This window comes from Vespula vulgaris, chromosome 15 (genome assembly GCF_905475345.1).
Source record: "Vespula vulgaris chromosome 15, iyVesVulg1.1, whole genome shotgun sequence".
Classification (NCBI taxonomy): domain Eukaryota; kingdom Metazoa; phylum Arthropoda; class Insecta; order Hymenoptera; family Vespidae; genus Vespula; species Vespula vulgaris.
The window spans coordinates 4031679-4053049 of NC_066600.1; the positions used below are offsets into that span (position 1 = coordinate 4031679).

At 37.3% G+C, this 21371-nt stretch overlaps 2 long non-coding RNA genes across 2 annotated transcripts; one reads left to right on the forward strand and one right to left on the reverse strand.

Moving 5' to 3' along the window:
* Positions 1-4571: 4571 nt before the first annotated feature.
* LOC127069434 (uncharacterized) lies at positions 4572-9402 on the forward strand. The gene is made up of 3 exons (XR_007783544.1): positions 4572-4835; positions 8337-8514; positions 9168-9402. It is a non-coding gene; the product is annotated as an uncharacterized LOC127069434 (long non-coding RNA).
* Positions 9403-12991: 3589 nt separating this feature from the next.
* Positions 12992-16142, reverse strand: LOC127069436 (uncharacterized). Its single transcript, XR_007783546.1, has 2 exons — positions 14184-16142; positions 12992-13248 (listed from the first exon to the last, which is right to left on the reverse strand). It is a non-coding gene; the product is annotated as an uncharacterized LOC127069436 (long non-coding RNA).
* Positions 16143-21371: the final 5229 nt, after the last annotated feature.

The following is a 21371-nucleotide window of genomic DNA, read 5'->3' on the forward strand; positions in this document are numbered from 1 at the left end:
ATACACACACATGTATGTATTAATGATGGATTTTACAAAAGAATTTAAAGAAGACGTAAAAGTATAAATAAAATCTCCATTGAAACATGAAAATGTCTAATACACACTAATGAATTATCTCTATTTAAAGATAATATTTTATCTAAATGTGATCTAGTAGGAATACAAATTAAGAAAATGTCTTTCGAGGAAAATTCATTTATCGTCATCTTGATATATTATTCATGAACGTCATTCCACAACATTTATCGATCGTTATTATCTAGTCGTTCATTATGAACAAAAATATATGATTCAGAGATGATTTTAAAGAATTAAAAAAGATTATTTTGAATATTGAAAAATTAATTGTGTTAGTTTACGTCCTTCTACTGACCGTCTCGAATTAATTAATATTGTATTGATACTTTTCTGTTCTGTTTTCATTCGATCTCAACCTTGACATGATACTCCATGAGAATTAATCGAAATATCGAGAAACAGGTTGAACTATCAGCAGGAGATTTCTCATAACGGGGATTTCCTCAGACATTACAAACACATTTTTCTGTAATCGCTTGCTGAGAATCTCAGTTATTGAATGCCACCTGGATGCGTCAACCTAGTCAATGACGATCTCTCTCTCTCTCTCTCTTTTTCTCTATTTCTATATATATGCATATGTATGCGAGTAAGTATATATATATATATATATATATATATATATATATATATATATGTATATGTATATATATATATGTGTGTGTGTGTGTATGTGACTAACCGTGTATTTATATTTCTATTAAAAACAGAGTTCACGATAAGCGAGGTTAATGTTCATAGAAACCTTCAAGCGTCCTTGTCGTATTTTCTATTATTCATTCTACATTACAACATAAAACATGAAAGAGACATTGATTGTAAATAATTTAATACTTTCGTTTTAAGAAAATATATGTATATATATGTACAATATATACATACATACTTATGGATATATATATTTATACATACATATATATATATATGTATATATATATATATATATGTTCATGTATCTTTTTACTTTAGGCTCGCACGAGTTTCAAGTTGGAATTTTTACAAAAGAAATATGCGAACTTTATGCACATAAAACCATTTTATGCATGGTCATACTGTATGGCTTTTGTTCTTTATCAGGAAAATAAATTAGAGCACTTACTCGTTCGTTATATTCACCAAAGTCGCATCTTTTATTTTTACTTTTTTTATATTTTTGTCTTTTTCTTCCATTTGCCTTTCTCTCTCTCTCTCTCTCTCTCTCTCTCTCTCTTTCTCTCTTTATACACATTCTATGATAACACTTCAACTATGCTTTTTCTTTCGATTAACGTTTATTCCAGTGGACATACGGGTATTTGCATTTTCAATAAACGTATTTCTCATATTGATCGATCATATAATCGTTTGGGAAATACTTTCCACCAAAATATCCGCTTAGCGCTAATATTTGTGATTGAAAAAATCGAGAAAAATATATATATATATGTATTAAAGATCTGTACGAAATTCAACAATAATGCGAATGTTGTACGGCATAATAGATGCAGGAACAGATATCGCTATTTGAATCACCGAACGCGTGTACCGTAATGACAATATATTTCGATGAATAGCTCTTTATTATAGTCACGTACGTTATTATCTTCATTATAATTTACACGAGAGAAGATTACATTTATGGGTTGATTTTTCCTTTTCGTACTAAGCGGAAAAATCGCAAAGAGAGTCAACATAAAATCGGTTATAAATATTTTATAACGTTTCTCTCCGCTTCGTAATCAGTACGGTCAACGAAGATCGAACTTAATGACAGGAGGGTTAAGAGAATGCTTTAATTCTAAACGTAATTACACGAGTCAAGAGAATTTTTGTCCGTCTTTCGAATTTTCCGTCTTCCGGTTCGGTATGAAATCGTTGAAATCGGTTCGTTAGTAAAAACTGCAGAATCGACGACGAGGAAATAATAGTTTTATTTCTTGGCCCGTAAAAAAAAGAATATATATATATATATATATATATATATATATATATATATATATATAAAGAGCGACCAAGAAAATTCTATTTGATAACGTTGAGTTCTCACGCTAAAGGAAAAAAGATTTTTCCTTCGCGAAAAATTTTTCGAGGTAAGATCGTACAAGCCAAAACTACGGCGAACGTCTAACTTTTATATCAAGGATCTCATGCCACGGGGCAAAATTGTTTCTAATAGAAGCAATATCCGTACAGTATACTACGAAAGTGAAATAAAGAACATACTCGAAGAATACATGGATGCTGTAGGGTACAGTAACGGAGCATCCTTCACTTCGCTTCCTCTCTTGGGAAATAGAATCATTTATTTCTTAGATCCGTTTTCCTTCTCTCTTTTTCTTTCTTTCTCTCTCTCTCTCTCTCTTTCTCTCTTTCTCTGTCTTTGTCTGTCTGTCTCTTTCTATCTCTCTATCTCTGTCTTTTTTCCTCTATCCCTTTCGCTTCCTCTCACGACCTCCCCGTTTTTAATCCGGTAATTCCTACGGCAGTCGGAAACGTAATAAGACCGAATACTGCACAGTCCGATATTTCGAAATTATAATCGTAATGTATACTAACAAGAAATAAATTCTATACATACGTAATACAAGCGAAGAGAATTATCATAAGATATGTTTACGATTATCTACATTTAATTATTCCGTTTTGGTATCACGTTCGATAATAGCTTTATGACATAACGAATACGTACGAACAGAATGACAGGATATACCTATGTAAATGATGCAATTATTAATTATCTTCAGGTAATTGTTTTTTTTATTGAGATCTGAGAATAGACGAATCAGAAATATAACGCGAAAATCCAGTCATAGTTTTGACGTTAAATAAGAATCGTTTTGTCTCGTAGTTAATGCGATTTAGAAACATACTAATGGAAAGATCATCAAGGCCGACATTCACTAATGGAAGTCGTCTGGGTCGGTTAGAGTTCTTGAGTATTTCAACGACTGCGACCACCGACTACCCCCACTACTTTTTCCTTGCAAATCGCCTAAGTCTAAGTTTTTTATTATGTTTTTTCTTTTTGTTTCTTCTTCTTTTTCTCTTTTTTGTTTTTCTTTTTTTTTTACTCTTTCTCTTCATCGGTCTATGGACACGATCCATCTTAATAATCCAGCAGCTTAAAGGCGTACGATTAATCGTCCATTGAAGTCATGAATAATGTATTTTAAAAGAAAGAGATCATTGTTCCGAAAATATTCTACGACCGAGCGAGATAACTTCATTTAAACCATCCAACACTATTTAATCGAACTACTCTCATCCGGCCTTCCGGTAATTTTCTTCGATCACACTCCATTTCGTTTTAACGTTCGACGATAATTCAAAAATGGTCCGATGGCAATAATAACCAAAACGAAAAGATGAACTCTATGAAATCTTCGCGTAACTGAAGGACATTTATAAAATGGATGATCCCCTTCCCCCTTCAAAGAAAGAAAAGATAAAAAAAAAGAAAATCGATTAAATCGACAATTTTTCTTTGCATATTTTTGAAGAAAGTACTATATTGAGTCACGTTAGAATCGCGTTAGTTAACTTTCATGAAAATATTAAGTTCCGTTTTAAATTTACAATATTTCTTAATATAATAGAACGCGAAACATATTGTATATAGGATCTATATAGATACATAGATATATATACTATAGGTATAACTATACTTTCGTAGATATTATATACTCTAGAGACATCGCCTGAGTATCATCGATTATTACTTACGGTCTTGCTTTAAATTACCCGCAGAAGTAGCACACACCTTGGGAAACTTCGAAAGACAATCTCGATAATTTCGCTGAGTTATCGTTACCTTTCCTCTCACTTCGTTCCCACATCCTTCTATTCGTTTCCAATGTGCACATATATACATACATATAAGCATCTAGTATACCTTCGTATCTCGACGGTTTGTCGATTACATGAAACTTACGTAAAGCTGGTTGACTTCCGTTTAAATTCTAACGCGAGCTTTACTCCGTATTTAAGTTAGATTCCAAAATTATCGGGGAAATCAGGATGGCTGATTAATTGAGTATTCGTAAATGCCGAATCGTTATCTTGCGCGAATGCGCACATGAGTTGCTTGAAATGGAAAGAGATAGATAGATATGTAGATAGATACATATATAGATAGATAGATAGATAGATAGATAGATAAATAAAGAGAGAGAGAGAGAAGGGGAGAGGAGACAAGGAAGTAGCTCAATTGAATCTAACGAAGTATCGTTAATTATATAGCAACCTGTCTCGGTAAATTTGTCTTACAACAAACGATAGCTTCGTACTCGAGCGTCTCATCTTTACCGTACTATAGTCAAATACAAAGATATTGTTTATCGGGGAGAAAGCTACGGAGAAACAGTAGTAGATCGAAACGTCCCATGACAGCCTAACTGTACAGAAATAATACTACCACCGTCATAACCAGACAAGTGCAAACTTAGACGAATAAGATGTAGCTTCTCCTAATGACGTGCTTTACTAGGTCTTCATTTGGTTAAGCGAAAACACTCGCAAGGACAAAGCGATGAGCCAAAGGAAGGATTGTCTCTGCGTTAGCTGGCTGGTTGGTTGACTGGTTGGATAGCGAGGAGTGGCGCAGCAGCGGGAAAATTAGGACAGCCGATATATAGGTAGGAAAGGCTCGTTTCGTCGAGAGGGTGGATGGCGTCGAGAGGAGGCTGCTGCGTCCCGGGAGCGCGGATGCTGGGGACTCCCGAGTGAGCTGTTTGCAGTTCCTTCCACGAGCCTTCGGTTTGCATTAGTTTGCATACGTGAGTGAAAGTTTAAAGTTAAGCAATTTAAACAGCGAAGCGTTGTCCCTTTTCCAGAAGAGCTCGCTCGCACATTTACGCGTATACGTAGGCTTCTCGTATACTCTGCGTATTTCTATGTATTCTACCTATACTACTGGATATACGTGTATCTTCCGCATATATATTCATCATACGTTCCCCTTTAGGTTCGTCCATAGTGAAGCTAGTAATATTGTGGTGCGCGTAGACACAAGCGTATCGTCTTCCCCATCGGCGAATATTCAACGAAGGAGAGTTTGACTCTCTCCTCCCCCTCTTTCTCCACCCCAATTTTTTTTCCTTCTCCTCTCTTTCTCTCTCTCTCTCTCTCTCTCTCTCGCTTTGTTCCCTTCTCTTTACGTCTTCCACTCGTCCGCCCAATCTCCCGCCCTTCCACGATGCATGAGCGTGTTTCCCGAGGAAAAACAGAAACTCCTCGGCTTTTTTCAAAAGCACCCCTCTCTGCTCTTACCCTCCATAACTCCTCCCCTTTCTCGTGAGTTCCACGACGATGGTAACTTCGGCTCCATCGTCGCCCACTCTTCCGTTTCCTCCTTCTCCTTCTCCTCCTCCTCCTCCTCCTCCTCCTCCTCTTTTTCCTTTTCTTCCTTTTCCTCTTCCTCCTACCCAACCAAACTCCCGTTCCATCCTCTTCTTCCTCGAACGATACCGACGACGCCGACGATATACTTATTTTTCGGCTTTTCCAGGCTTCGACATCGATACGTTATATCCCGTGAATACATCGACGACTTTCCGAACGCAGTATCGCCACCCCTCGTCTACCAGAGCTACTATGAGATTTACGATATCACAAACTACTCGGCGAAAGTGCGAGCACGACTCGTTGCACGACTCGAGAGCAAGCATTAAATTTCTAAACAAGAACGCGAGACTGCAGTCGACACGACAACGGCATAATTTGATGCCACTATGATGACGTTGCGACGTCATCTTATTTCTCGTATAACGTGAGTTATAATAAGATTACGAGTCGAATTGCAATAATAAGGTTCCTTTTAATATTCTACGATCGATGATACTTAATAGTATCTAAGAATGTAATCGACTAATACTTCTCTTTTGATTCTATAAATAGTCACATTTTTCCAAGAGATCATCTCTTGTTTCTCCATCAGAATTATAACGCTTTATCGTTCTTCAGAGAAATGAAGCTCTCGTTAAATTTCGCGCAGCGCCGAGTGCCGGAAAAACGATATCATCCGGGCGATTTGTCTCGTCGCACAATAAAACCCTTATCGATCCCTTTAATCGCAAAATGTTCGTCGCTTAATCCTCGTCCCGTTGCTCGCTCACCATAGCAAACGGAGTTGTTTACGAGGAGTAGGAAAAGTGAAACGATTCTGGGAGAAGATGAAAGCGTCGATTAAACATTATTTATGGGGAAGAAAATCTTCAGAAAAAGAAAAGAAGTAAAAATTAGAAATAAAAAGGAGAAACAGTGGGAGAGAACATGGAGAGGATACGAGAAAAAGAGAAAGAGAGAGAGAGAGAGAGAGAGAATACAATTCTTTAAGAACTTGAATGGAAAATTGAGAGGAAGAAAAATAAGGAAAGAGAGATAGTTTCTGTTTGTATAAATATATGTCTGTGTCTATGTCTGTGTCTGTGTGTGTGTGTGTGTGTGTGTGTGTGTGTGCGAGCGCGCGCATACTTCAACGAGAGAACAAAAAAAAGGGACAAGCAGAAAGAGAAAGGAAAGAGAAACGGAAATATCCTGGTGTGCTTGCTATTCCAAGAGGTTCCTTGCGATTAGATTTTCATCGTGTCGCACGTTTCTCTCGCGTACGGATGGAAAGTGTGAATCTGAGAGAGATAGAAAGAAGTCGTTCGAGACGTACACGTGAGGAACGTGTTCCACGTAAATTGGATTCATATTTGAGAGACGAGATTTCCCGATATATATTCACACGTTACTGAATACCACAAAAAACTCTCGATAAAGGCAATAATGTCATCAGGAAAAATCTTTATCTCTATATAATAAATTTTTATCAATGAATATATCAACGATATACAAAATAGAGATAGAATATAGAAAATCGAAGATATATTCTCGTTCGATACAAAACCTTCTTTGATATGTTATCACAAACACAAGGTTCGATAATTCATCGATAATTCCGAATTAAACGCGGACTTGAATTCGCACGCGAGATTACCATGTTCGATGTCACCGTCAATGGAATGTCGATCGCATGCGGAATATCTCGAGCTTGTATGCATGTAATGCGAATAACTCGCAAAAGATTCAACGATGTTTTGTCCTTTTCAGTTTACTAGAATTCGATATCATGAATACATCTCTTTGTCTCTTTTTATCAATTTATCTTTCTCTCTCTCTCTCTCTCTCCCTCTCTCTCGCACGCGAGAACGCGCGCACGCTTCGTTATAAAGGACTCTATACGATTTGCAAGGCTTATGGCCGACTGTCCCACGACGTCCAATTTCGACGTTTGGATGGTACTCGCGTTTCCAGCCGTAACTATAGTATTGTTCTACTAACGACTTCACCTCGTAGCTCGTCCTTTCGGCACATCTAGAATCTCGAAGCTGCATCTCGTTACATTTAGCGTTGATCCCCGAGCTCAAACTTCCAAGGGAGTATGTCCAGAAGAGAAAACGATCGATTCAACTAACCAGAATTACCAGTGCTCTTCTTATCTCAGTTTTCGTGTCTTCGTCTTATTCGAGAAGATCAATAGTCTCGAATTTCTATTCCAACTTCAATTTAAATCGAAAAAGCGAAGGAAGGATTGCTCAGTTTTATTCGAATACCTACTCGTTCTAGTTCCAGTAATTTTTCTTCATTCGATTTTCCCTTTTCTCATTAATTTCTAGATAAATTATACATACAAATATACATACATATATATATATACACACACATACACACACTATATACACACACATATATATATCTGTAGAATATTGAGATATTAAATGATAGTTTATATACTACCATATATGTACGTACAATAGTTCGCAAAGCTCCACAACGTGATGCGTTATCCAAACTCCATTTAAATGGTGATTACGAGGATCGTAATTATTAAACATTTAACAAGCTTGGGCTTGTGATCGCTATGTAATCATACTTTAAGGATGCATAGATGAAACGATCAGGACTATTCATTACAAATTTATCATAGAGAACTAAAATATCGTGTTCGTTATTTTCACGAATATATATCATTATTCTTTAGAATTACTTAGAATCTATTAGAATTTTGTCCCGTGTATCATCATCATCATCATCATTATCATTATCATCGTTACCATCCTTATGATATATCTTAGGTTTCGTAGAAAAAAAAGCCACTTCTTTTCTTCCTAACATCATCTTATTCTCGTATACGGATCGTTAGCCGTCTTTTTACATCGTCTTCGTTAATTCCTCCTCCTTATCTCGATGAAAGAGAGTGCGAGTAAAAATAAATTTTGTTTCTTTTTTTCTAGTGACATCAACATCAAAAGCATTCTCAGACGAGTTTCGGACGAATCGGTCGACCGTGCCAAACCAGCCACAGCATTTCCGTGGTCGAGCGGGATAACGAGTTAAAGTTCAGCAAGCTGTTTCTGGCCGTGTGAAGTAAGAGCTGATTAGAATGCGGATGAGGTCGATCGGTTGGTGGTGGTGAGCATGTATATTCAATGTGACTACCACGAGAAACGAAAAGCGAGAGAGAAAGAGATAGAGAATGAGAGAGGGTAAAAGAGAGAGAGAGAGAGAGAGGGAGGGAGGGAGGGAGAGAGAAATAGAGTGAGGGAACCCCGTGGAGAAATCGATTTCACACCTTAAAGCTCGTTGCGCTTCTATCGTAGCCGAAAGATAACAAATTGATTCTATTCTCTTCTATTCTCTCGACACGTCAAAGAGACGGTATAAATATTCCCTCAAAACTTCTTATTGGATTTTATTCATTGAAGATTCATGAATTCGTTCATAAACAATAAATTTATTCGCTTTTTCTTTTCTTTTTTCTCTTCTTCTTCTTCTTTTTTCTTTCTCTTTTTTTTCTGTTTTTTTTTTCGTTGTTGTCATCCCTTTGATATCGGTATCAATGAAAATCATCAATGAATTATTATTTACCGAATGTACAAACCCCATTAATTCGATTTATTTCACGAAGAGCCATTATTTTTCGTCAAGGTAGGCAGGACGATACGATCATAATCCCAGTTATCGAACGACGTTTAGGTATCGATGAACGTAATACGTTAGCGATATCTTCTCGGCTGGTCGCATCGAAATACGATCGTTGATCGAGGATCGTTAACCGTTTTCAGAGCCGCTCGCTTTACGATCCCGTTCGCTCTAAACAATACGAACGATCCGTCCCAACGAGAAAGTTCGTGGATGGAATGAAAAATGGTGGAAAAAACGTCAAACGACACAGGCGTACACGGAGAAGAATGATCGATTGGTTCGATTAACCGATCGTAACGAAGTCCTGCTGCTTTTCCAGTTTCAGAGATAAAAGGAGCAAAGGTCTCGTAGACGGTTCGTACGATTTCTCTTTGTAAACGTGCCTCGAAAGTACTCGGATTATTCTAAAATCGGATAAGGCTATCGGTGTCATCGAGAACGGCACGAGCAGTTATACCATTGTGTTAGCTTTAATGAATATTCAAACAACAGAGCGTTGGCTTAATGAAAGCGACGGCGGTCGGTGGTGGCGGCGATGGTGGAGGCGGTGGCGGCGGCGGTGGAGGCAATGGTGATGGTGGTGGTGGCGGTAGTGGCGGCGACGACGGCGGCTTATGTGACGGTATAATAAAATATATTATTTAAATTCCGCTTAAAGATATTTTTGTAAAGTTACACCAGTGAAATGCATATTAATATTAACGCTCGGTAAAAGGTACCTTGTAAAAATTCGTCTGACTTTTAGAGACGATGAGAGAGAAGAAAAGAAAGAGAGAGAGAGAGAGAGAGAGAGAGAGAGAGAGAATAGTTAGCATTCTTGTATTTTTATTTCCTCGTATAGTTGATTATATTTCAACATGTGCATTTCTCGTATAGTAACAGTTACTACGCATGTATATCCATACGAGTGATTCTAAATAAGAATATAAAATATTCAAAACCTACCGACCTATGTTAATTTTTATTCGTAGACGTTGATAGACGACAAAATTACACTAATAAATATCCTAACTAACGAGCTAGCGAGTAAGACCTAACGATTTATGTCGCGATAAATGTTTCCTTGTATAAACAATGACGGCAGCATGCTCCAACGCTCGCTCGTTCGTTTGTTGTTTTTCTGTTTTTATTTTTACAAAAAGCTTTAAAGGTTACAATTCGCAAACGATCGAATTGAAAGGTTATTCTTTCATGAATCGGTCAAATGGGAAAATATCTTCTGAAAAAAAAAAAATCGTTTCTACGAATATCGTCTGTTATACGACGATATTTTTGTTGTATGCTTTCAACGATTTTCGTTCTCTCTTCTCTTTCCCTCCTTCTCCCTCTTTCTTCCGCCTCTCTCTCTCTCTCTCTCTCTCTTTCTCTCTCTTTCTCTTTCTCCCTTTCTCTCTTTTTATGTCAGATTGCTCGACTTTTATCGTTGTTATCAAATAGAACGCTGTATATATGTATACGTATTATGGATCGTTTCAAAGTACATCTCCGAAAGTATATTCAGCAAGAATGTCGTTACCTTTAACCACATCAAAGTTCCATTTGTGCTTTCACGCCGAATTTCTTTTTAAAGTATTTCATGATTTTTATTATAATCTTATCTGTTACGCCACATTTTAATGCTCTAGAAATTCGTGTAATCAATCCTATAATATCTTTAAGAGCAACAATCTTGCATCTTTGTTATATTATTAATAAAGTATATAATATTTAACTTAGCATTAGTTAATTATAACTGATTAATTAAATATGCAACTAATAGTTATTTCATAGCAATTAATATAATTTTCAATACATAACGTACCATAGGAAGTAAACATGTAATATGTAAATTACAACATATACATACAATATATGCATAAGTACGCAAATCTATGCGTATTAACATATACATTTCGATTACATAACAAGTGTTAATATTACACTATTACTAATGATAAGAGGATAAAATTAGAATGGAACACAATGCAATTTGTTAAAATGACGATATAAAAGATTTACACGTTAGAGAAGTTGAATTGATACACTGAAAAATTTTCCTTGTCGTTTTAATGCCTCGTGTTTCTTAAAATTAATAAAGATTCCCGTTACGTCAGCAATCTCGGAAAGTCACGAACGTGATATCGTTGCGATCCAAGAAGACTTTCGGTCATTAAAAGCCATCATAGTTGAGCAAGAAATCGTTGATGTTACGCGTTAAGAAAACTTCGTTCATCTTTTCACGCATCTTTGATCTAGCTTTGCTTGAAATAATTAATTATCCGATAGAAATGAAATCTTCTCTTCGTTAAAAAGGGCGAAAATAAAATGAGAAAAATAAATAAATATAAAATAGAAAGAAAGAGAGAGAGAGAGAGAGAGAGAGAGAGAAAGAGATAGAAAGATTGAACTACAAAATCATAGCTATTTGATATCCAAAAGCTTCTTACAACGTTCCTACGTTTCTTCTATCTAAAGAAAGAATTTTCACGGAACATCGACCGATTCACTAGAGAGACAGAGACGAAAGAGTGGAAAGACCAAGAGATAACTACCATATTTCCTTTGTCAAGGCGAAAGGAGGTACGTTAAGCCACGTCATTTGAAAGGGTCGAACAAGGAAGAGACGGCTTTAAGTCCTTCAACCGCGTATCTCTTTTGGTCGTTCGTACTAGGAGAGAGAAAGTGTGGTAAAAGTTGCTCTTTCCTCCACACTATTTCCTCTTTGCATTTTTCCTCACATGCCTTTATGCAATGAGAAAGAAAAAGAAAGAAAGCATTATAAGTATAGCTAGACTTGACAAACAGAACTCGTTGAGGGTTCGTTTTGAAAAATGAGATAGTTCCTCTGTCTATCTCTCTATCTTTCACTCTCTCTCTTTCTTTTTCTCTCTCTGTCTCTCTCTCTCTCTCTCTCTCTCTCTCTCTCTCTCTCTATCTCATCACTTGCACCTTTCATGAATATAACGAGAGAAACGAGGATGTCTTTTTTAGCCTACCTCGCTGCTATTCAGACACGTCACGTTAATAAAGTCCTATCGATTTCACGAGTAACTCGGATGAGACTTCGTTAAAGGTCGGTCTAATGTCGGTCTTAATGAATACGATGAAAGTTTCGCAACCCGGGAAGGAATTGAATTGACTAAAATCTTAAGAAAAACTACAAGTCGATTAAGTCGTACCAATCTACAAAGGAAAATGATCCTATTTTATTCTTTCTTTTTATCCTATAAATTATCGTATCGAGATTATTAATCTAAAACTCACGAAACTGTACTAAGAGGAATGGGGGAAGTAGTTGGGAAGTTTACAAGATTTACGTATACTGTTTTAATCGCTCTGCATATTCCCAATATTCTCATATATATATATATATCATCTCTCTCTCTCTCTCTCTCTCTCTCTCTCTCTCTCTCTTTGTCTCTCTGTATCTCTCCCTTCCTCTCCTTCTTTCTTCCCATAGTTGCAAAATAATTTCTCTTTTCGTTTCCCTCCCAAGAATTACCATTCTTGGCCCACATTCAACGATACCTATATCGACAGTAATATCGACATACCCTACTACCAATATAGACCCATCCACCCTCTAGCAAACAACCCACTCACCCTTCTTGTATTAGTACTTCTATCGAGCGCTTTTGCGCGATCACGCGAATTGCCGAATTATTCGAGGAATACCGAAGAGCATGCTCCCGCAATTTCGCTTGGCCTCCTTCGGCCCTCTTCCAAAGCGACCTTATCATTACGTATGCTGTGCCTTTCGAAAGCCTTGGATAAGCCGGTACTTAGGACGCATTAAGATCCAACGAAGCGTGCCTCTCTTTCTCTTTCTCTATTTCATTTGCCGCTACTTACGACTATACCTGCGATACATTGCCGATACTTTATATACAATCTATAAATAGCTGTTGAACCAATCTTAATGCCCGGTTGAGCATCCCCAAGCTCAAAGGGCTTTTCAGGATACAGGTTATCCGGAATTTGCACCTCTTTTTCTCTTTCTCTTTCTCTTTCTCTCATCTTCCTTCTCTTTGTGTTTTCTTCCTTCTTTCTCTTATTCACATCGATAAAAGCGTTTTCTCTCCGTCTAGTGAAGGAAGGTTTAAAAGCTCTCGGGCGTTACCAGTCTTGACGGAAGTAAAAGGTGACTAGCGAATCCGATAATTTTCTTTTTTTTTTTTTTTTACTTGATAGAAAAAGCTTCTTTAAAGATTTCTGCAACGTCGATTTATGTAAAAAGTATGTCTGAAATCACGAAAACATTTGTAGGTTAGAAAAGTCTTCTTCTTCGTGAATAGAACGTGAATCTTGATTCACTTGTCCGAACCGCTGTAACAGTGCCAAGCTTAAGTGTGATTCGTAGAACGGCGAGCACTCGATGAATCATCGTTTTCCGAGGAAAATGAGAAGCTATGACTAACTTTCGTCCGAGATCTTCTAGATGATGAGACGAAGTATATTAAAGATACGGGTATTCGTGAAAAATAGTCTTCCCCGATGGAATAATGGAACGAACGAGAGAGACAAAGTGTAGTATGATAGGTGAGAACGTGCCTTTCAAGAGCGAAGATAATAAGATCGAACAGGGTCGAGTCGAGTTATCGAACGACTAGCGATTAAATAAATATGTTACTTCTTGAATTTGCGAGGTCGAGAGAAGAGAAACTAAGAGGAGGGAGAACTAAGACCGGGACACAGGACCGGGAGTAATAATTGTGTTCCACGGTAAAGAGGTAGTAAAATATCGTGTAGCATAGCCAAACCGGAGAATGGGAAGCAAAGAAATAGGAAAGGAGAGGGTGGTGTCCGAGGGGTAATGGTGCTAGTAATAAAATGGAGAGAGGGTAGGAAGGGGAGAGGAGGGGTACGTGGGATGGTGAATTTCGAGGCACGAGTGGGACGCCTGGGAACGACTTTCGAGCATCGAAGCGACGAGGGAGCACTGGAGCATGAGAGATCTTGCCGAGAACACGATGGGAGGTCCCTGTGATGTGAGAGAGGAAGCGAGATATAGAGGAGAATAGAAAAAAAAAGAAAAAAACAAGAAAGGGTAAAAGGAAAGAAGGAGGTCATCGAAGAAAACGTAGAGATAGCTTGAGAGTCAGCCAGGCAGGCATCGTGTTGGGAATGCAACGAAAACAGAGAAGGCGCGTAAATAAACCAATATAAAGGATACTCACGATCGCCTCGTAAAATATTGCACGGTTGAATGTGTATTTTTTGTGCGATATTCTCGACTCCCGAGAGTCCTGCTAACTGACGAGTAGAACCTAGTCTTCTACGAGGCGACAAACTGCCCGACGATTTTCGCTATGACCAAGTATCCTTTATATGAACGAACGTTTCTTCCGTCTCTTATACTCCTCCTCTCTACTTTTTCCTTCTTCCTTCTCTTATCCTTTTCATTCTTTTTCTTTTTCCGACTTTCTTTCTTCTTATTTTTCTTTCTTATTTTTTCTTTTCTTTTCTTTTTTTTTTACTCGCAAGAAAACGATCGCAGGAAAGTCGCCGAGAAAATCGCGAGAAACAGCCGATGGGACGAAATGCAATCAGGTAAGAAGCTGCATCGAGCTCCAACTTCCATCTGTTTCTTTCCATCGGATCCTTCCATCAGGCCGCTCGTCCGATCCCCCCTTCTTCTGCTTCTTCTGCTTCTTGTTCTTCTTGTTCTACTTCTTTTTCTTCTTCTTCTTCTTCTTCTTCCTCTTCTTCTTCTTCTTCTTCTTCTACTTTTACTTCTTGTTCTTCTTAGGTCAACGAAAGTGCTGCCTCTTTCTTTTTTCTATTTAACTTTCCTGCCTCTCCTCGTGCTCCATCTCGAGAGTGCATCTTCGGAAGAAGAGGATAATTCCACACGAAGGTTCTCGAAACTAGAACGAAAAGGTCTTCGAGGGTGAAACGCCCTAAATTTTCTGCTCACGTCTCGTGCGTGGAATTTCTTCTTTGTCTTACGATGCGACCCGACGGCTTACACAAGATGACGTAGGTGAAAAGCGCAAGAGATTGATTTTCATCGAGGAAAACAGAATTAACGACGCGATACTTAGGTACGTGCCACGTCGTGGTGACGCAAGAGAAGCATCGAAGTGAAGTTTAAAACGTGACGTGAAAAGTTTAGATATTTATTGGCAACGTGACGCTTCGTCTCACATACTCGGGGGTCCAAGGTAATTGTGTGGAATCTTTTTTATTGCTTAGTAAATCATTACTAAAGCCGTAATAGAAACGTCATTAGATCCGTTGGAAGCTGCGCGTTTATAGCGGCTAAAACTTTTGTAATTACACCTATCAAGCGCAGAATGGAACTCTTGTCTGCTCGGTGGCTTAGCGACAAGAAGGCAATTTACCCAACGAAAAGCGTGCCGCAAGAGCAAGCCGGACTTTAACGCGTTCAAACCAACTTCCGATCGACCTATCGTCGAACGATCTCGTCTCTGACTTTCCAACTCGTGAAATAACGAATTAAAGAAGCATTAGGATCGATCTTAACCCCGACAGGATTCTTCGCGAAGCGATTCTTTTCTCGTAGAAAGCAATAAAGGAAGAAAAGAAAAGAAAGAGGAAGGCGTTACGATACTTTGGATTATACAAATTACCTTTCCCCTTCTCTTCGCATATATATATATTTTTTTGTTTTCAACGTGTTTCCTTCATAAATATGAATTTCTTGATAACAACTGAAAAATTCTTCGAAATTTAAGTTTTCTTTAAGAAAATAAACAACCCTTAAATTGAAGAACTTCCTTCTATTTCGTAGAATACATTATTTCCTGATCTTTTACTGTCTGATCGTGATTTTTTGTAAACCATAATAACGTCCATTTCACCGTCAGCTTACGAGTAAGTTTACTCTTAATTTTCTTGGACCGAGGGGAGAAAGTCGAAGCCCTCTGAACGGGCAACAGAGTTCGAACGTAATGTAACTAGCATCTAACTTTACTTTTATACGTCCACGTCGTGGTCACTTTATTGCTTGCTTCCCAAAGGGATCGTGGCAACGGTCACGTCAAAATAACGAAGGCTCTCTTGTGTTACTTGATTCTTAAACTCGTAATATTCGAAAGCCATACTTTCGTTAGACTCCGATACAATCTATTTAATTTCGACGAATTTTTCAACTAACGTTAAAGATACGTCACACTCAATCATTACGCTGAATAAACGTTAACGCGATATTAAAAAAAAAAAATAAAAAATAAAAAAAACAAAAAAGATAAAAAGAAAGAAAAAATATTGCAAAATACTTTTTTAGATACGTATCAATCTACGAGTTAAAAAAATCGAAACTACATTTTCATGAAAAACTAAAAGCTTCGACAATCGGATTGCGATATTGGTAAAAATCATCCGGTTACGGACCAGTGCAAACACAGGATGTTTCTCTAACCAACGTTAAAATATAGAGGCGATTAAGAGAAAGTTCAAGCGAATAAATAAAATGCACTTTACCGATTCATATCCTTTGACCATTGATTTAATTCTCATTGTTTGTCTGGCCGAACATCGCACAGCATGGATAATCGTTTTAGCCGTGGCGCATTATTGTCGAAAGCTCTTGCAAAAGGATAGAGCAATCTCAAGGCAAACTTTCGTGATCCTCGTAATAAACTTACGCTCACATTCGTCGCGCTGCATCCGCCATGCCGAGGGAATTAGACTATTACCATAAGGGCAGGACGGGGTATTTGTCTACGACGTGTAAACTCTGGATCGTGGTATGTGCTCGATGATCAACCGCCCTTCTGAAAGTCTAATAGCTCGATGTGAACCTAAGAGGTTGCTACTGGCAACCGCGTAGAAACACCTAGATACGCGTACTAGTCCGACCTCCATGTCGGAGTTACTTTACGCCAATGAATTCTCTTCGAATGACAACGAATGGAATTCGACCAAAAGCAATGTCAACGTACTCTATCTGTTCCTTCCCTTTCTTCAAGTTAACGTCTTGAGATAACTCGAAGATTCTCAAGTTTCACGTATCATGCCTATACGTTTACACCATTTGTAATGTTCTTAGAATTTCAATGTCTCTCTTCAATCGAAATATAATATGAAATAATAATGTTATAGGATAATAATAATAATGAAAATGATGTTACAATTATTAATCGTTAAATTCGATAATTCTTAATCAACCAATATATGTACATACACATATATTTTATATATATATGTACACATACACACACACACATATATATCGATTATACTCTCATAGATACGAAAATCCAATTAAACGTAACATTGAATCAACTTGCAACATTATTTATTGTCCCACTTCCATTTCCCTGTCAGTGAACGCTTTGAATCTGTTCGAATTCATAAAGCTTTCTATGTTCAGCTCACATATTTCGCTAATAATGTACATTATAAGGTTATATACATATATGTATCTTTTTTCTTCATAACGCTCGTAATTACAATTTCATATATACAGTAAAATTCGTATAAAACCTCATCCGAGATCGTTTTACGAAAATTTTCATTATCGTCGATTCAAGATAGTTGCAATTCGTTTTATGATACACGCTCGGCAATATGAACGAAACGAACAATTAATTTTCTTTTTAATCATAACACTTTTTAATCTACAAGAGTACTTTGTGCTTTCAAATTGCAATATGTCAATGAAAAATTATTTGATACGCGTCGTTGAATATGTGTCTATATTTTAATTAAGATACGAAAAATTCTTACATTAGATGGAAAACGTCGAAATGAAGTTTCGTGGCTTCGAACAGAGATACGAATATTGTCCCTAGGAAAAGAGATAAAGAGGGTCTAATGAGAAAGAAAGAGAGAGAGAGAGAGAGAGAGAGGAAAAAGATAAAATACCGACGCTCGACCGGCGATGTGTCTGCCTTAATGCGTAGGAACATAAATTTGCCTTGCAATTTCAGAGTACATGTCAAGCTGTGAATTTTCCAACGGACGATAATTGAACCGCGAGTAAAACAAACACGCACTGGCAAACAGAGTAACGCGAAGCTCGCGGCTCGTTAATCACGAAAAAGTTCATTCGCGCCAATGACATCGTGACCGAACCGTAGTCAACGTTAAAAATTACTCGATTATATCGTTCAGAGGACATCTTGCAAGAAATTAGATTTCGTTGTCTTTTATGGATAAACTATTCGTAATATTATATATACATATACATATATGTGTGTATGTAAGGAAAAAAAAAGAGGATGTGTAATTCATTAATGAAAAAGGTCCCTTTAAGTTTATGAAAGCAAGGACTGATTCAACGAAAGGTACTAATGAGAATTTTCCACGGTTTTTCCGGTGGCAATTCGAGCATTCGGCATCGGTTTAACATCCCCTTCTTGCGCTATCCATTGAAACTCGAATAAACTGCGAGAGTCGTTACGACTGAAGGCGGGAGAGAGAAGATACCTCAGCATCTTCACGAACGATTTACCGCGAAACAGTCGTATATGGCTGACTGCTGCTACTACCGTTGCCGTTATAGCTGCTGCCTTTGTGTTGCCGTTGCTTGGAAAACAGCGCCAAGTATAAAGAAAAGATTGAATAGCGGACAGAAACGACTGACTGGATGGATGAGATGCTTGGGTCTTGGTAAAACATAGAAAGAAAGAGAGACGAAGAGAGAGAGAGAGAGAGAGAGAGAGAGAGAGAGAGAGGACGAAAGAAAAGAGAGAAGGATAGAGAGAAGGATAGAGAGAAGGAGAAAGAGAGAAGGAAAAGAGTTTGGAGATGGAACTCTCGTGAATCGTGAAATATCTACTCCTGCGAATTACCAGCTGCCAAGGAAAACAGGGCTTTTTGCGAAAAATTCAATGGCAATTATATCCCGGTGAATATCAAGACGTACAAAAGGTCCTTCTTTTGCGTCGCATTGAGTGTCGCGTTTCGACGTTAAACAAATATAACGACGAAATTCGACGATGTTCGAAAGAGACTATTATCCAAATTTTTATTGAACTACCGCGAGATACGTGGATGAACGCAAAGAAAAAAATTGTTTTCCTAACTACTTACACGCAAACGTTATTTATTCGATATACGTATATGCTTATCGGATGGATTCGAAATAAGCAGACATGTACGATAAAGTAGTAGCGTGAAAAGTGACACGCGAGCAATAACTCGTTATACAGCGACTCATAAAATGTAAATTGCTGCTCTTCGTTTTTCACGTACGTCGGAGTGATATTTATTATGGCGGCAGACGGCTTTAAAACTGGTCGTCGCCTTGAGCAGCACGAATTGTCGAGGATTATCCACCCTTCCTTCTCCCTATCCCTTCCACAACTATCTTTTTTCTTTACCCATCCAGTTTTCGCATTCTTACGCATCCAAAGACTCTTTGTCGTCGTCGTTGCATCGTTCGTCGTCGCGAATTCGAAAACATTCTTCGATTATTACCGATCGAATTAACTAACAAGATTTATGATTTTTCGAATGAACTTTGGAATGAGCGACTCTTTTAGAAAATTAAATATAACAAAATATATATATATATGTACTTACGTACTTACGTCGTGTAATACAAAATTTCCTTTGACTTTTTCGAATCAGTATGATCGATCCTCGGTGATCAATCCTCGATGATTTTTCTTCTTACACATTTTATTCTTCTAATATTATATAATAAAATATAGAGATCTTTACGAGAGCTAAGACGAAACTAGACTGATTTTCTTTCCGTTTACAATTAATAGATATTACGTTGGTGTATACAAAGAACGTTACGTGTATTCAGCCTTAGTTATGTTTTGAAAAGAGAGAGAGAGAGAGAGAGAGAGAGAGAGAGAGAATAAGAGAAGATAGGTAAACACAGCCTGTCTGGTCGTGGATATGTTTACATACATATCATGTGTATGTATTTATACATGTATGCCGAGAGAAAAAAATAAAAAGACGGAAAGAAGTACAGTCAGCCTTAAAATTATTTCATAAAATGTCTATGAATATGTTGCCTCGAATATATACGATCACGAATATTTTCTTTAGCTATCCTGCATTTTTCCTCGTAAAAAAAAAGAAAGAAAAAAAAGAAAAAATAGATAGAAAGAAAAAAGAAAAAAAAAAAAACATTATTCACGATCTAGAACTCCGCGTAATACTTCGCGTCAGTATTTTCCGCAAAAATTCGTCTGCGTCCGAAAGCTATATGATATCGTTCCCCGAATCCTCCGCTTCTATAGACTTGCGAGCGAGATGCGCGAGAATGATTCATATGCACCGTATAATTCCACACGAACACGTAATCGGATAAAGTCTTCCTTTTTTCATACATTCCTCTTACTCCTTCACCTCCTTCTCTTGCAACATTCGTTACGAGCATTTATCGAACCTACATATCTATCGAACATCCTCGACTATATCTCTAGGATAGTATAGAAAAGAAAAGAAAAAAGAAAAAAAAAAGAGAGGAAACAATGACTGTCTCGAATCCCACGTTGATTTTCTCAGATAAAAGGATCATTGTTGCGTATCATTTCCCTCTGTTTACATATAAAAAAAACGAGATAGATAAAAAGAAAGAGATAGATACCATGCTCATTGTCCATTTGTCTCATATTTTTCTTTCCAAGTCTTCTGATTGCACAACAGATCCTTTGGAAATAATAAATTTTTAATCATAATTATGCGGATAATGAGTAATATTTAATAGAAGCAAAAAAAAAAAAGAAATACGAGTAAAGTAAATAAAATGTAATAAAATATAATACAACGCGATGCTATATGATTCTATAAAACTTTGCAATATGCAAGTGAATTATTCCGTTTCTTCGTCGGTTTTTTAATAATTGTTCGTTCACGCGTTCACGCGTACACGTTTACACCTATAGTTTAAAGTATGGTGGAAATATACTTGTACGTACATACATTGATCTTTATATATGTACATTCTGACCAATCGTTTCACGACACACTCTATCGTTTATTCTGTAGGATATTATCAAAAGCAACGTCATAGCATCGCTAAATTGTTTAAAATACATTAGCATATTCATTTTCCATATTCTCTACATCTTTTAAAAGAAGGAAAAAAAGAATGCATTGATAACGAATCGTACGACAATAAGTAAGAATCGAATATTATTTTTGTCGAAAAGAAAGGAATACTCGATAGGAAAACAGTAGGTATAAACTCGATTTCATCTTTCCAGCTGATTATCGAATCGAAACCTTCGACCATGGCGTTCATATTCGAAGTATTCACTGCTATTCTATTCTACGTGATGTTAGTATTGGAGTAAGCACCGAATGGTCGAACACGTTGCACAAAGAGCCTTCCTTTGATTACTCGGCAGAAGTTAGCTCGACGACCTTTCCAAGCACGGAGCATTAACCCCTCTCCCTTCTCTATCCTCAAACCCTCTTCTCGAGCGCTT